The following is a 14,122-nucleotide window of genomic DNA, read 5'->3' on the forward strand; positions in this document are numbered from 1 at the left end:
AATTTTTAAAGTTAACATTTAAACTAGCTTCAACCATCTAATTGTCTTCAATTCCACAATGTACGATCATAACGGCAGATGAATTGTAGGTTTGTGCTTAGTTGTGGTAGGTTTCTTACTGGAACTCGCTGATCTTGCCCCATCCTATTAAATCGTTGTGCCATCTGTACTATGGGGTCCAGAATGCATTACGTCCCACTCGAAAAACAAACGTGCTAAACAGAAGAAAAGACTCCCTTCTCTGTGCCTATCATCATGCATCAACTTATTTTTTCATCTGCCCCAAAATCTCATAACCGAACATCATGCGTATGGGAAGAAAAACTATAATAGTTATGTTAAAAAGAAGATGCTCTAATAAACAATGGAATAGTCTTATTACTCTAGCTTCCTAGCAATCAAAAACTGGATGTCACAACACTACATGGAACGTAACTGACAGCATCAGAATCCTTGCTGCTAGGGGGGTGTTGCGTGGCAGCTCCGGACTGACTAGACCTACGAGGAGCAGTGTCAGTACTGATTCGTATAAGGCAAGTCTTCATTTAGAGAGGCATAGTGGACAAAGAACAGTGCTGGACTGCTGCCTAGAACTATTGTCAATGGTTAGAGTATTTACTAGCATTCTTCCATCACCCTTTGTGTGTTACATCCATCCATAAATGTCTTTCCTCATTGGCAGCTAACAGAATCTCACCCACATTTATTTCAAACACATAACACTTTGACTTGTTGCTGGTGTACAAAATCCCCTAAACGCCTACACTCCACTGCGAGAAGCATAATTACAGAAGCAGCTTCTTTGCAAAGTGAAAAAATGTGTTCCTTCAACAAATGACTAATGAGGAACAGTAAAGACACTAAACTGATCTACATAGAACATGGAAACCGAAATATCTGACAAATCACACCAACAGCAGACTTGCTCTGCTAAAAGCACCTCAAAAAGAAGCAGCACTACTGAGTGGTGTTTTGGAGGTGTGTGGTCAGTCGACTTAGTAGGTCCGTTTTTTTAAAGAGTTGTGAAGTTTTCTTTGGGATGTTATAAGTACATCCTGGCCATAGGGCCATGGTGTCAAAATTAATCATCTGCTGCCTGTTCAACTAGCCAGACCTACTCCCTTTGGCACAACCCTGTAGGACTACCCAATACCTAGTCCGAGACAAGAAGATACTTTTCTATTTATGATTAACACATTTATTTAATAGCACACACCATTGCCTACAACCAGAACACAGTAAGGAGATAATCCTAAATTATAATAACAAAAGAGGAAAAAGAGAGAATAAGAGAAAACAAAAAACAAAAAGAACACAGTACACTGGAACCGCCCAGTGCCCGCAAACCCCTTCCCGTACCATATTTGTTTAGACCCACTTGATTTGGGCTTTCTTAGGACTTGTCATGTCTCAGCCTCTTCATCTTTATATAACTCAATTAATCTTTAGATATCACAATTGGGACATTGAGGATGGTGGTCCTTATCACTATAATACATGTGTAACAGGGAAGTTCTCGGAATTCCTTCACTAAATAGTTCAGAAAGGGACCCAATTCAGTTTCTTACGTTTGCTCCTTGGTCTCCCCGGTCACCATGATTCTCTCCACTGCGAGAAGGTCCCAAATTCTAAAGATTCAGTCATGCCACATGCAAGCTCTGTGAAAAAAGTTACACTCAGAACAGTAGGCCAGAGTTGGTCATGGTGGCAAGTTTAAGGCCTGAAGAGTGCACTGTGAAAAGTTATGTCCAGTGCCATAGATCTGCTCTGTTCATTTTCAAAAGTTATGACATGGGGAGTAGGCCTACTTTATTTATTTGTAAAAACACTGGTTAATAGCAGTATACATTGAACAGTGGGGTTGTTATCACACTGTGTTACAGGCTATACACAGCTATTCAGTTACATGTAATCTCTAACAGATTACAATAGTAAGCAAGGGTTTGGTGTTGGCCACCCACTATGACAAATCCTGAAGATTTTCATATGATAATTCTTATTAGGCCATAATGTCAGGGGTTGTAATTTTAAAACTGTGTGTATGATGGTTGCTAGCTTATGTGCATTTGAAAAGGCTTGTACTTGTTATGGTGTCAAACCAGCTGTAAAGGGCTTACACCGTATTGGTCAATTGGGAAAAGTTATGCCTGATTCCACAGGTTTGATCTGTTTATTATGAAACTTTATGACAAAGACAGTAGTCCCCATGTACTTATTGTGAAAAGTGTCTGTTAAAGACAAAAGGTTTTTAAGGATATATTAAGCCTGTAAGGAGGTTTCTTGGTACACTGAAACTCAGAGATTACTGTAACAAGACATGGTTTGGTATTGCTTCCCCAGAATACCTGATGGGTGCCTTGTGAGAAAGCTTATGCCCACACAGTAGGTTTGTGCTGGTTATAATTAGAAGCCAATGATAAAGGTTATAGGCCCAACTGCTTTTTTATGGAAATGTATGATAAAGGCAGTAGGCTTGATTGTGAAAAGCATATTCTAAAGTCAATAAATATTTAAGGGTGTAGTGACTTTTATTATTTCATATTAAAGCCTACAGATATGTATCTCACAGATTTGGTGTTGGTTACCCTATTTTACAACCTGTAGATACTGAAAGTTTGCACGATGAGAACCCTTTTAGGCCTTCTTAGGAGATAAAATATTTTGTTTTGCCAACTGTCATTTTGTATACATTGGCAATTTTATGATTTTAGGCCTAATGGTTGCATTGTGTGTTTTACTCTCAGTAGAATAGGTTTGAGGTGCTTACAGTCACAAGCCAATGATAACTGCTAAAGGCCTGATTGGTGAGCTAGATACCATAAGTCTGGTCTTTTTTATTGTGAAAAGTTAGGATAACTGCAGTAGGTCTGGCTTATTTACTGTAAAAAACAACTGTTAAAACAAATACGCCTTTAACAGCATATTGTCATCACACTATGTTGTAGGTATTTTGTTACATGCAATCTCACCGATTACCAGAGTAGGCAAGGATTTAGGTGTTTGGTCAACCATTCTGAGAAACACTGGTAGGCCCTTTTGAGATGGTTTACTAGTTGCTATTGAAAGGGATTGTATATTGTTTTGCCTACTGTAATTTTGTACCTATTTATAAATATATGACTGCGTCTAGTGCCAGCTTATGTGCACTTTGGTAGCCCTGTGTTGCTCAGTGACAACCAATTGGTAAATGCTATAGGCCTTATCGTTGCAGTGGAAACGTTATATCAGATTCCTTGGGTGTGATCTGTTGAAAATGAAAAGTTATAACAAAAAAGTAGGCCTACCTTACCATGAAAAGCATGGTTAAATGAAATAGGCGTTTAAGATTGATAGTCATTAGACAGTTTTAAAACCTGCAGGTAGGTATTTTGTTACATAGACTCTCACAGATTACTGTAATGTAACAGAAAGGGTTTTGGTGTTGTTGACAATCCGAACAAATCATGGGGATAGAAGATTTGAATGGTAATCCTTAAACTTTATTAGGTGGGAATTACATTGTTTTGACAACTGTATTTTTTTTTTTTTAAACATTAGTCATTTTATGACGGTATGGTGGATGGTTGCCTTGTGGACAATCATATGCCTAACATGATAGATTTGAGTTGGGTACTGTGACAAGCCAATGATAAAGGTTACAGGTCTGACAATTTGATATGGGAAGTTAAAACTGACAATTAAGGCAGCAGGCCCAAATGATTTATTGTGAAAAACATAGTTAAAGGTTAATACTCATTTTTTAAGGGAGGGTTGTTATTACAATGTATTAACAAGCTACTGATGAGCATTTTACTACAAGGAATCTTATAGACTGCCATAGTAGATAAGTCTTTTGGTGCTGGTTGCTTCCAGACAAAATCTGATTAAAGATTTGCATTGGGAGAATCCTTGTTAGATTGTCTTTTGAAATAAAGTATCTTGCTTTGACAACTATAATTTTGTATACTTTTGTGCTTTTATGACTATATGCATGATGTTTTCCTTATGGGAAAGGTTAACCACAATACAGTAGGATGGGTTGGTTATGGAGACAAGCCAGTGATAACAGCTACAGGCCTGATTGATTCACTAGGAAAATGAATTTCGGCTGCCATAGTTCTGAGACGTTCATTATGAAAAGTCATGGCAAATACAGTAGGCCTGATCTATTTACTACGTAACACAGCCCTGTAAGGGGATGTTAAAGCCTGACATCTGGCATTTTGCTACATCAAATATCACATATTACTGTTGTAGAGAAGGATTTTGGTGTCAGTTACTCCCTTTGACAAATCCGAGGGGTATGAGATTTTTCAATGTCATAATTATTGCTAGAATCTCTTCATAAAACCGTGACAGGATTTGCTGTCTGACAGAATCTCGTAAATAAAAAACAATAACAACTATTTAAAAACAAACACACAGATACATAGACTGCTTTGGATGAGATGTCTTCTGCCCCTGATCTGAGTGTCATCTACACTGTTTCCAGCTATGACAGCATACTGCTTAGGGTTAAGGTTCAGTCCATATGACTCGTTGGCTTTCTCATCCTGTGAATGACAACATATTCTGATCGCATGTGCGCATTCACCTGACGAAGAGTGTGGTTTAGTGTCAGGAAAGGTTGATCAGTCACGTAGTTTTTAAACTTTCGCCTTTTCGAATTCCCCTGTTATTTCGTAATTCCTTTTTTGTTTACATTTTTCCTTACAGGATACTACATCTCCCTGCACAGTGCCAACTGGCTGCCTGCTTGCCATTCATTTGATTTGCTGTGTGTAGCATCCTGCATGGCCACTTCCTGTGAATCATTATACAGTCCATAATGCATCATAGTTTTATCATTGCAAGACGGACAAGTTGGTTTTAAAAGTGGTGGATGTGCTGGCACTTTAAAAAGAACAACAGGTTATGTACAACACGACTACAAGACGGACATCTGCTCTGATTAGTTTCATTATTACAAGCATTTGCTCGTGTGTTTAGATGACAGCATTTTTCTTTTTTCTACTTGCATTATTTTAACGTATCTTGCATATGACTTTTAAGCTTGAGTGTGTTTTATTGTGTTAAAGGACGAAGGGAAAAATGAGTCAGTGTACTGGTGAATGTATGCATCAGTGCAAAGATGACTGATAAGAGTGCATGTATGATGACTTCCTGAGTGCCTAAACCATAATTGAAACAAAAGACACTTTCATTCATAAGTGAGACCTAATGGCTTTATGGTGCTTGTTACAAAAAAGGATAACTGTCACATTAAAGGAATTCACAAGGAAGAAACTGATCATTTCAGTCAGATAACCTCAACTACCAATGTCCAAACTGGCCCCAACCACCATTATTTCTAGTTTCGACTCTTGTTCCTGGACTGGGCTACACCACCTGCAGAACATAACTTAAAGCTATTCAGACTAACCTTCACATTTTCAGGTGTCATGAAACAAAGATGAATCAATATTTTTCAAGCATGTTGCTTGCTTAATGAAATAGGACACTTCGTGCTAGGCTAACTGGTTGTCAATCTCTACTGATAGCTCTAATGCAGTTTTAATTTCACATTCATTCACTCGGTTTTTGCATGCAAAAACTCCACAAACTTGAAGGGTAAATTTAAAAACATCTCACAAATTCACCAATAGAATGCACATATGAGTAATGCTCAGCACCGCAAATCCCCCTACAATCAAAAACTCTAGTTCATAAGCATAACATCAGAAAGAGATACAAACAGGAAGACCAAAGGAAGGACCTTAGCCCAGTACTTTACGTACGGATTTGATTTCCTATTTTGTGTACATGTGTTTTTCTCTTTCTGGTTATCTTCTTGGTTCAGATTTTGGAAGCACCACTAGTGAGAATATATGTTCTCCTGTGTCGATAATACAGTTGCTCTTCAGTTCACTAGTCCTCTGCTGTTTCTTTGTTTCATGGCTTTCTTTATAAATATTTATATCACATCAATGACCTCTAGGCACCGTTCTGACAACAGAAAAGCTGCTCTTTTGTCTCCATGTTCTAGACAAATATTTTTATTTAGCTGTGAGTCGAAATCTGAAATCTGTGGCTTACTACTGTCTAATTTGATCACTGAATGAATACACTTAGAAAGGGTAAACAATGCACAGGGACCAATGGGGCAATATTCAGGCCAACGAATTCCTGTTTTTAGATCTGCCTCCTGTTCCGACAGCAACAAACATTACACACATTTAAATAAATATCCCCCAAGTCTGATGGTCTCGGAGTATTGACTAAAATTGCTTTGCAGTGTAACATGGGCACTTCATGCTCCATGTCCTTGCACCAAGGACCTATTTTGTAAGGCACACTATGACTCATAGAAAAAGAGTCTCCAAAATAACCCCTCTTTAGGTCTTCAAAATCACAGTTGTGGTTTCTCAAAATAAACCATGCAGCACTAACGAGATGAAGCATTATTTAGGACACTGCGCCTAGGTGAGTACATTTCAGATACCCTGAGGGATCTTCTCCCATTATTGATAGCTCAGAGGTACAAATACGGAAAAATAAATACAGAATAAGAATCTGCTTATGGGAATAAGTTACTTTAACAAAAATTTGTGAAATTAATGAACCTGTCAACTAATGGGCCTCTGAAAAAAACAAATACAGGAATGAAGAAACATGCAAAGCTCTAAACAAAATAGAATTATCAAAAACTGAACAATACAGGTTGTATGACACAATAAGACAGAGAAACGGAAAACCCGATGGACATCAGCTACCAAAATGTATATTTTTTCTCTATTTCAAAGTTTACAGATTCAGTTCTAGACAAAGAACTCTAATTTCATGTTTGTTAAATAGATTAAAAAATAACGATCTAAAAGTAGAACAGTAAACTATGAGGCTTACTTCAGGAAGCCAGCTTGTAATTCTCTTTTCGGTATTTCCTTGGAGATTGTTGATGTACAAGGTGTATAGTTAAGAAATGGCAGCAATGGGCAGATTTAGCAAGTGCACTGGCGATGCTTTATTGGGCACATGCCTCGATCCTATTCTGAAAGCATCCATTCCACATTATGAAAGTGTGAGGCTGACAACAACTGCCCACTAAGATGTAGTCACCTAGGTGAACAGACTAGACACAATGTATGTAAAAGCTTTCGGGTGGCATTAATTGACGCTGACTGCTCTTTAGGTTTTTAACCCGCTAAGGACAGCGTGCACCCCACTGAGTCACCCGATTCACCATATTTCAGAGCACCCGAAAACCTTTATGCTCAACTTAACTGTGTCCCGAACATAACTTCCAGTTCAATGCGGCATTTACCGAGTGCCTTCGTGTATCCAATGCAGCACACACACAAATACTCGGCTCAACATTCAAATGTCTCATTGAAAAAGCACTTCACCGACAATAAGACTAACTGTGCCTCAACCCACCCTAACGAATCCAGTTTGCTGGTATTCTAAAACTAATCGGGCACCCCAGAAACCAAGTAGGAAGACGATTCTTGATTAGACCACAGACTGAAACAGCTTCCCCTTCCTCCCTCTGGCCCCTAAATGCAAACTATCATCCTAAAGTGAGGGACAAACAGACAAAACATATTTGGATATATTATATATATATATGCTGTTGGCCAATTCACAGTAAATGTTATTTGAAATTAATAAACCCCCAAAAATTGTGCTCATCGAGGGAGCAACCTCAAGTAATTAATAAGGAAGCCAAAACGGGATTTCTGTGATGTGTTCTTGACGATATATTATCGCTTGCTTCCTTTTATTTATCGCCTTACATTCTTTTCACCAGATAGTCTACGTTCGTATTTTTTGTATTTTGGTTAATGTTTGCGCTCATAACAGAAATAATTAAAGGTAGAAAGACACCATATGTTCAGTATTGCAGACGGTGAAGGTCACGGCAGAGGCAGTTCTAGGCCACCAGGATGAGGAAGGACACAGCTCCGAGGCCCACAGTTTGCTTTACAAGACGGAGGAAGATTAACTAGCTTTAAAGCCATGATTTTAGCGGACTTGCGACGGTACAATACATGTAGATGGGTGACAGAGAGGGGGAAAGTGGGCACGCAGCGGTATGAGACGGACTGCATTGTGCTTCTTACCGTTAAGAGTAGCCATGTCGCAGGGGAAAGTCACAAGAGCTGGCTGCCTTACGTTCTCTCGACCTATTCGTCACTATCTGCCCCACTGAGCTGTCACTGGGGTGTGATGTGAATGAAAGTATGAGTGGTCGTTGGTAGAGCACTTTCTGACCTCATATTATGGGGGTATTATATAATGTGTGCAGAAGGAATTGAACTAGTCCAGATGTACACATTTTTCATCTGCAAAAAGTGGTTGCAAATTGCATATCAACTTTTTGTGAATGGAAATGTTTTTTGAGAACTGACCTCTGTACTAATAGGCCACTTCGAAAATGTAAAATTGTGGTGGGTCGCAATCTGACCTACTTCATCCATAGTTATGAGGTAGGTAGCAAATCGGGATTTACTATGACTGGATGGCATTGCAGAGATGGTGGTGAGCTGAGGGCAGCAGACCGCCATGCCTGTGATCACATTTTAAATAAAGTCAATTTTTTTTCTCTTAAACGCAGCCCGTTTTCTTCAAAAGAATGGGCTACTTCCTACTCCAGCAAACCTCTGCTTAATATTCACAAAGGGGTAGGAGTTACCACCTCCTTTGAGATACAGGTCAAATTTCAATATTTTGCGCCTGAATTTCTGTCAGAAAACATTGATATACACCTTAACTAATCGCCTTTTCGAAGGGACATCATAAACACACAACAGTAATTTGTTATGGGTTTTTAAGCCCAATTTGCGATTTGGTGACCTCCTATTGAATTGCAAAATGGATTTAGTGCAGAACAAAATGCTACACTGCGGTTCCAAACTCTGAGTTTGAGAATCGGTGGCGGATTTGTGACCACAACCTTGCTTTGTATATCAGGCCCTATGGCATGTTTTCTGACATGTCTAAAAGCTGAGGTGATACACCTCAAAACGTAACTCAAATGTGTGGGCACAAGCAGGGAAAAAGAACTATAGGGAAAGCAAAGAAAAGGAATTATCACCTGAATGCACCCAATAAATTGAGAACAATTAAGAGAACAAATTAAACCAAAAGAAGAAAAATGGAGGACGAAGAGGTAAGTATGATCAAACCTTCAAACTTGAAAGTCGAGTTTGAGGGTTCAATAATGCTACAGCTTAATTACGCCCACTTTCACTGATTGCTTATTTAGAACAAGCTCTTTTGTTCATCCTCTACTCACAGCTGGCAGGGACAGCCTGTGTACCTTTGTGTCTTAATCCCAGGACCTACTTTCACTACTGCAAAATAAGGCTGTAGGTGCCTGGTAACAAAAACACATGCATGAGTTGTAGACAGACACAAACTTTATCCTTGAACTTATGCGTGCATCATCAGCTCTCATCTTTCAAAAAGGAGTCATTGGGGGTTGTTTTTGACTATCGCTGAAGAGTTGGAAAGAACACGGAAAAAGCCAAAAGACAAGGACTAGTGCAGTTACGTTACTGTATGTTATATGATGGCTTATCATTAGAGTGGTCGTTTGCTGAAGCTTCATGGCAATAAAATCAGCAAATGTAGATGAGAAAATGAGCGATTGTTGGCTGAACAACCACATTTTCAACTGTTTTAAAAAACTAAGAGAGGTTTGAGAATAGAGCTGACAGGGACATGTGTTCCACAGCTAAGTAGCAGAAAAGGAATATAGTAGAATATGTAAAAGGAACTGGATTGCAGATCTTAAACAAAGGAGCTCAATAACTGGATTCATAAGCCAAAAAAGAGATAACACAGCTTTATGAAAAATAGTTAAGGATTTAAAAGCGACGTGGTCCGTATTGGTAGCCAGTGAAGGCTCCGTGATGTGAGAAAAATATACTTCCATTTTCGGAAGCCAGTTATCAGGCTTGCAGCCAAAAAGTGAATGAGTTGCAAACAGTCAAAGGAATTCTGAGAAGTTCCTAAATAGACACTATTGCCGTAATCGAGTCTGGGCTGTACAAAGACAATCGCCACCCTTAGAATGGTAAAAATTGTCACAGAATTTTCAAATGCTATAAAAACGAACTTGTCACTGTGCCAACCTGAGATTCTAGAGTACGTTTCTCACCTTGAGTGATGCCCAGGTGATGGACTGACAGGCAGGGTCACATGCAATTAAAATCAGCCAATCAATAACATTCCAATGGAAAGTACAAATATATGTCAAAACCACCTCAGTTTTTAAAGGATTTAGTTTTAGAAAATTAGCCGATAATCACAAATGTACAGTGGCTGAGCTGGAATTAACGTCTGCAAGAGAGGAGTTTTTCCAGTGTCAGGTTGTATAGCAACTGAGTGTTATCTGTATACTTATGGAACCTGGCACCCAGAGAATGCAGTCAAAAAGCAAGGGGTTTCATGTAAATATTAAAAACTAGGGGTGAAGGGATGGTTCCTTGAGGAATGTACCATTTATGCTTGCATGGAGATGACAACTTGTTGTATTTGTTTAGCGGAAATGAAAAAAACAGTCTGGCACTCTTCCTCAGCAACCAATGTAGGAGAAGGATTGGATGGATCATAAGGTCAAAGGTAGTGGGCAAATCAAACAGAAACAGAGCCCTTAAGACGCTACAATCAGCTGCCCTGTTGAGGTTATCCAGCACAGACAAGACAGTAAGTTATGGGGTTCACCCAGGTCGGAAACCGTCTTGAGCAGAATTTGGGGTACAAAATTCTGTACCTGGGGAGAAGGGGAACCATGAGCTTGAAATTAGAGAAAACTAAGGTCTCAATGTGAGATTTTCATCAGAGACAATTACATTTTTCAGGCATTAAGGACTATGCTACATGCTAAGGAGCTACTGAGTAGAGTACGGAGACAGGCAGCAATACTGGCTTCAATGTCTTCCATAAGAAATGCAGGGCATAAATCCAAAGATGAATCGGAAGGGCAGGAGGCATTTAGTAACACAGTTGCTTGGTAGTGAGAAGAGAAAATTAATCAAATATGACAAGGGGCTGGGAGGTTGAGTAAAGAGTGGGGAGCTCATTTGGTCAAAGAAGATTTTCTATTTCTATCCTTGAGTGCAAAGAGGGCACATTTTCCAAAAAACAAGTAGGACTGATGATCACATTAGTTTTTGTGAGGGGAGATGTCAAACACATGGTTGGTGAATTTTGAAATAATTAGGCATATCAGAAGAAAAAAGCTATACAGTTAACATAATATGCTTTTAGTAGACTGGATGGCCTCTCTCTATTCTGCTTTCTTTTTTTTTTGGGTAAAATGATACATACACTTGAGGGATAGTTTTTCCTCAGATTTCTTTCGGCTTCTCAGGTTTCTAACTTGAGAATACTTAGATCATCCATGAACCAAGATTTCTTTGGGGGGGGGAGTATGACAGACTTGATCAATTGCCTGTGTTGCAAAGGAGGTATGAGGTCCAGTGTTTTTGTTAGGGTAGAATTAATGAAAGAAAGATAAAGTATTGAGTCAAATGAGGAGAGTTTGCATGCACATTTATGTAATTCATTTTTACCACTTTTTGAAAAGCAGGTAGCTGTACCTCGTTCCATTTTAGAGAGGGAGACACTTGGAAATACATTTTATTGGTGGCAGTATTCTGTACCAGAACTTTAGAGGGAACACCAACCTGATCTGGCTGGTTAAAGAAGGATGGTTTTAAAGTGCTGATAAAATTTCTGCTGTCTGCCTGAAAGCTCTGCTGCATGTTGTTGATACTTTCACCGCCTGAAAGGTGTGTGAAATTAGATTTACATCTGACGAAAGAACTGTTTGTGGTTATGCAAGGGGCTTCTAATAATAAGGTCACACCAACCATGCTACTGCAATTAGTTATGGTTTTGTTTGGGTCTTCGGTCCATTCTTCAGTAGGTTGCTACCCTAAAAGAGTCCCTGACACCATCCCGAGGATAACCTCAGCCTAGTTGATGACAGAGGTCAAAACGGTAATGCTAATTTTAAAACTGGACTGTCCCTTATCCCACCAATTGGACCATAAACATATTAATTTAAGCATAATAAGAATTAGGCTCATTAAAGTGTGACAGACAGGAACTTTCATACTATATTGTGTAGAACTGTTCTTTTCACAATTCACAACATTAAGCACTGCGCCATGCATTTTATCTTGCATTTTATCTTGCAATGTATCACCTTGTTTTTTTTCCAGAAATGTCTTGATAGCATTTAATGTATGATTGAATCAATGATGATACATCTAAAACCAGATACACTAAAATATATGTGTCTTCTACACTGCTTGCAAACATTAGGTGGATACCAAATTACTGTATGACATCAAATAATTTCATGAGAACTCATTTACCCTTTAGGTTTGCTTAAGGATACTTCCCGAAGAAACCAATGATCTTTTCATTGCTACATGCCCAGATTTCTAGGGTTAATCGTCTTGCCCCATAAATGTTTGACAATGACATTTCCAGAAGCGAAAAGAGGATCAAGTAAGTGACCAACCTTATGAGCAGGTAAGAAATTTTGAAGTTTAAGCCCTTTATTCAAAGGTTGGAAAAGAAGTATCCTCTGGCTCCAGCCGAAACATCAAACCAAAGATTAAAATAACCATTTAACAGTACAGAGTTATGTGTGAGCCAAAACTGACACAGAAGATCTGAATGATAGCTCAATGTGCTAAGCATCAAATTAGGTGGCCTATATTAGAAAACAATATTCATAGTGGCGTTTTTATAATTAAAAAATACAATTCAGACTTCCTTAGGATGTTGGTGGTAGGTAGGATGGGCAATCCTTGAAGCTCTGAGATTGTTACAATAAATGATAGTTGTTTCTCCCCTAGTGCCCAATGGGCAATCAGCACGAAAGATGTTATATCCAGGAAAGAGTAAAGATTCCAACCCTGGGGCACTTGCATTAGACTCACAATGAAGGCCAATTTATCTGACTTCTGTATTCTACCTCCTTCAAACTTTCAATATCTGGACACATTTTACAGGTTTTAGAACAGAAAAGGGTGGAGGAGAAGGCAGCATTGGGCATCTTGGGCGTAGGCAACATTGCAGAAAAATCTCCTTGCCAAACTTTGTAGATTGCATGGAGTTAGACCAGATTACCACCATCCATTGTTTTCTATACAGTATGTAAGAATATGCTTAAAGATTGTTATGACAGCCATTTTAGTTCTCCTGGAGGCACTGAGCTTGTGTCCACAGTTCCAAAGTCGTTGCTCAGGATTCATAGACAGGGGCAAAATTGGACTGATTGTCCAGTAAGTGATGCCCGTGCTCCCCATGTGGAACTGTAATTGCATGTAGAACTTGGCCAGGGGACCACCCCTATGCCGTGATTACAGTCACACAGGTACGGGTAGCATTGGACTTTCTGCATTTGCGAAACAGAAGCCTCCAGAGACAAGATGTTTGTGAAGACCAGGTGGATGTAATGAGACAAAATGTATTGTGGTTTCTTTTCTTGCCAAAGATCACAAAAAAAGTAATTACAATCAATCCCCTTTTGGAGGCTTTAACAAGATGCTGTTTCAGCAAAGTGTGCCACAAACAACCTATCCAGTCCAGTTCACTCCCAGGCTCGCACTAATTCCCCTGAGACCCCTCTCACCGAGATTAGTCAGTGACACCCTCAGATTCCATGTGGTCACACTATGCCATTGTGTAACTGGACTAGCAATAACACAGCACAACGTTTTATACAATCATAAATAATGAGACATTTAAATCACATAAATTGAAATTTCATAACTATGGAGAGAATATATGAAGCAAGAAGAAGAAAAGAGGACAACACAGGAATTGACATTCCATAGAGAATGACTAGGAGTGACGCAGAAAGATTCATGAGTTCACATAATGCCTACACCACAAAGGTTTCTTCTTTTTCCTCCAACTCAATCTTCAGATCTTATAATTGGATTGAGTAAACACACCAGCTTGAGGAACCTTCCAGAAGGAGGAAAATGAGCTTTGTCCATGAAAAAGAAGCTTGGTGCCAAAGTGATGTCCTGGGAACTAGTTTAAGTGTTATTCTTCACATCCCACCTAACCTGTGCATTCTCCAAATGGCAGGCTAATCTGGACATGCCCCAGGTTTCCCATGAAACTAGTTTCA

The 14,122-nt window shown here is 39.1% G+C and overlaps 1 protein-coding gene across 3 annotated transcripts in view; it reads right to left on the bottom strand.

Annotated features, from left to right (window-relative positions):
- Positions 1 to 14,122, bottom strand: part of CRTC3 (CREB regulated transcription coactivator 3) — a 713,757-nt gene that overhangs the window by 610,444 nt on the left and 89,191 nt on the right. The window lies entirely within an intron of this gene.

The sequence above is a fragment of the Pleurodeles waltl genome, chromosome 3_1 (assembly GCF_031143425.1).
Source record: "Pleurodeles waltl isolate 20211129_DDA chromosome 3_1, aPleWal1.hap1.20221129, whole genome shotgun sequence".
Taxonomy (NCBI): Eukaryota; Metazoa; Chordata; class Amphibia; order Caudata; family Salamandridae; genus Pleurodeles; species Pleurodeles waltl.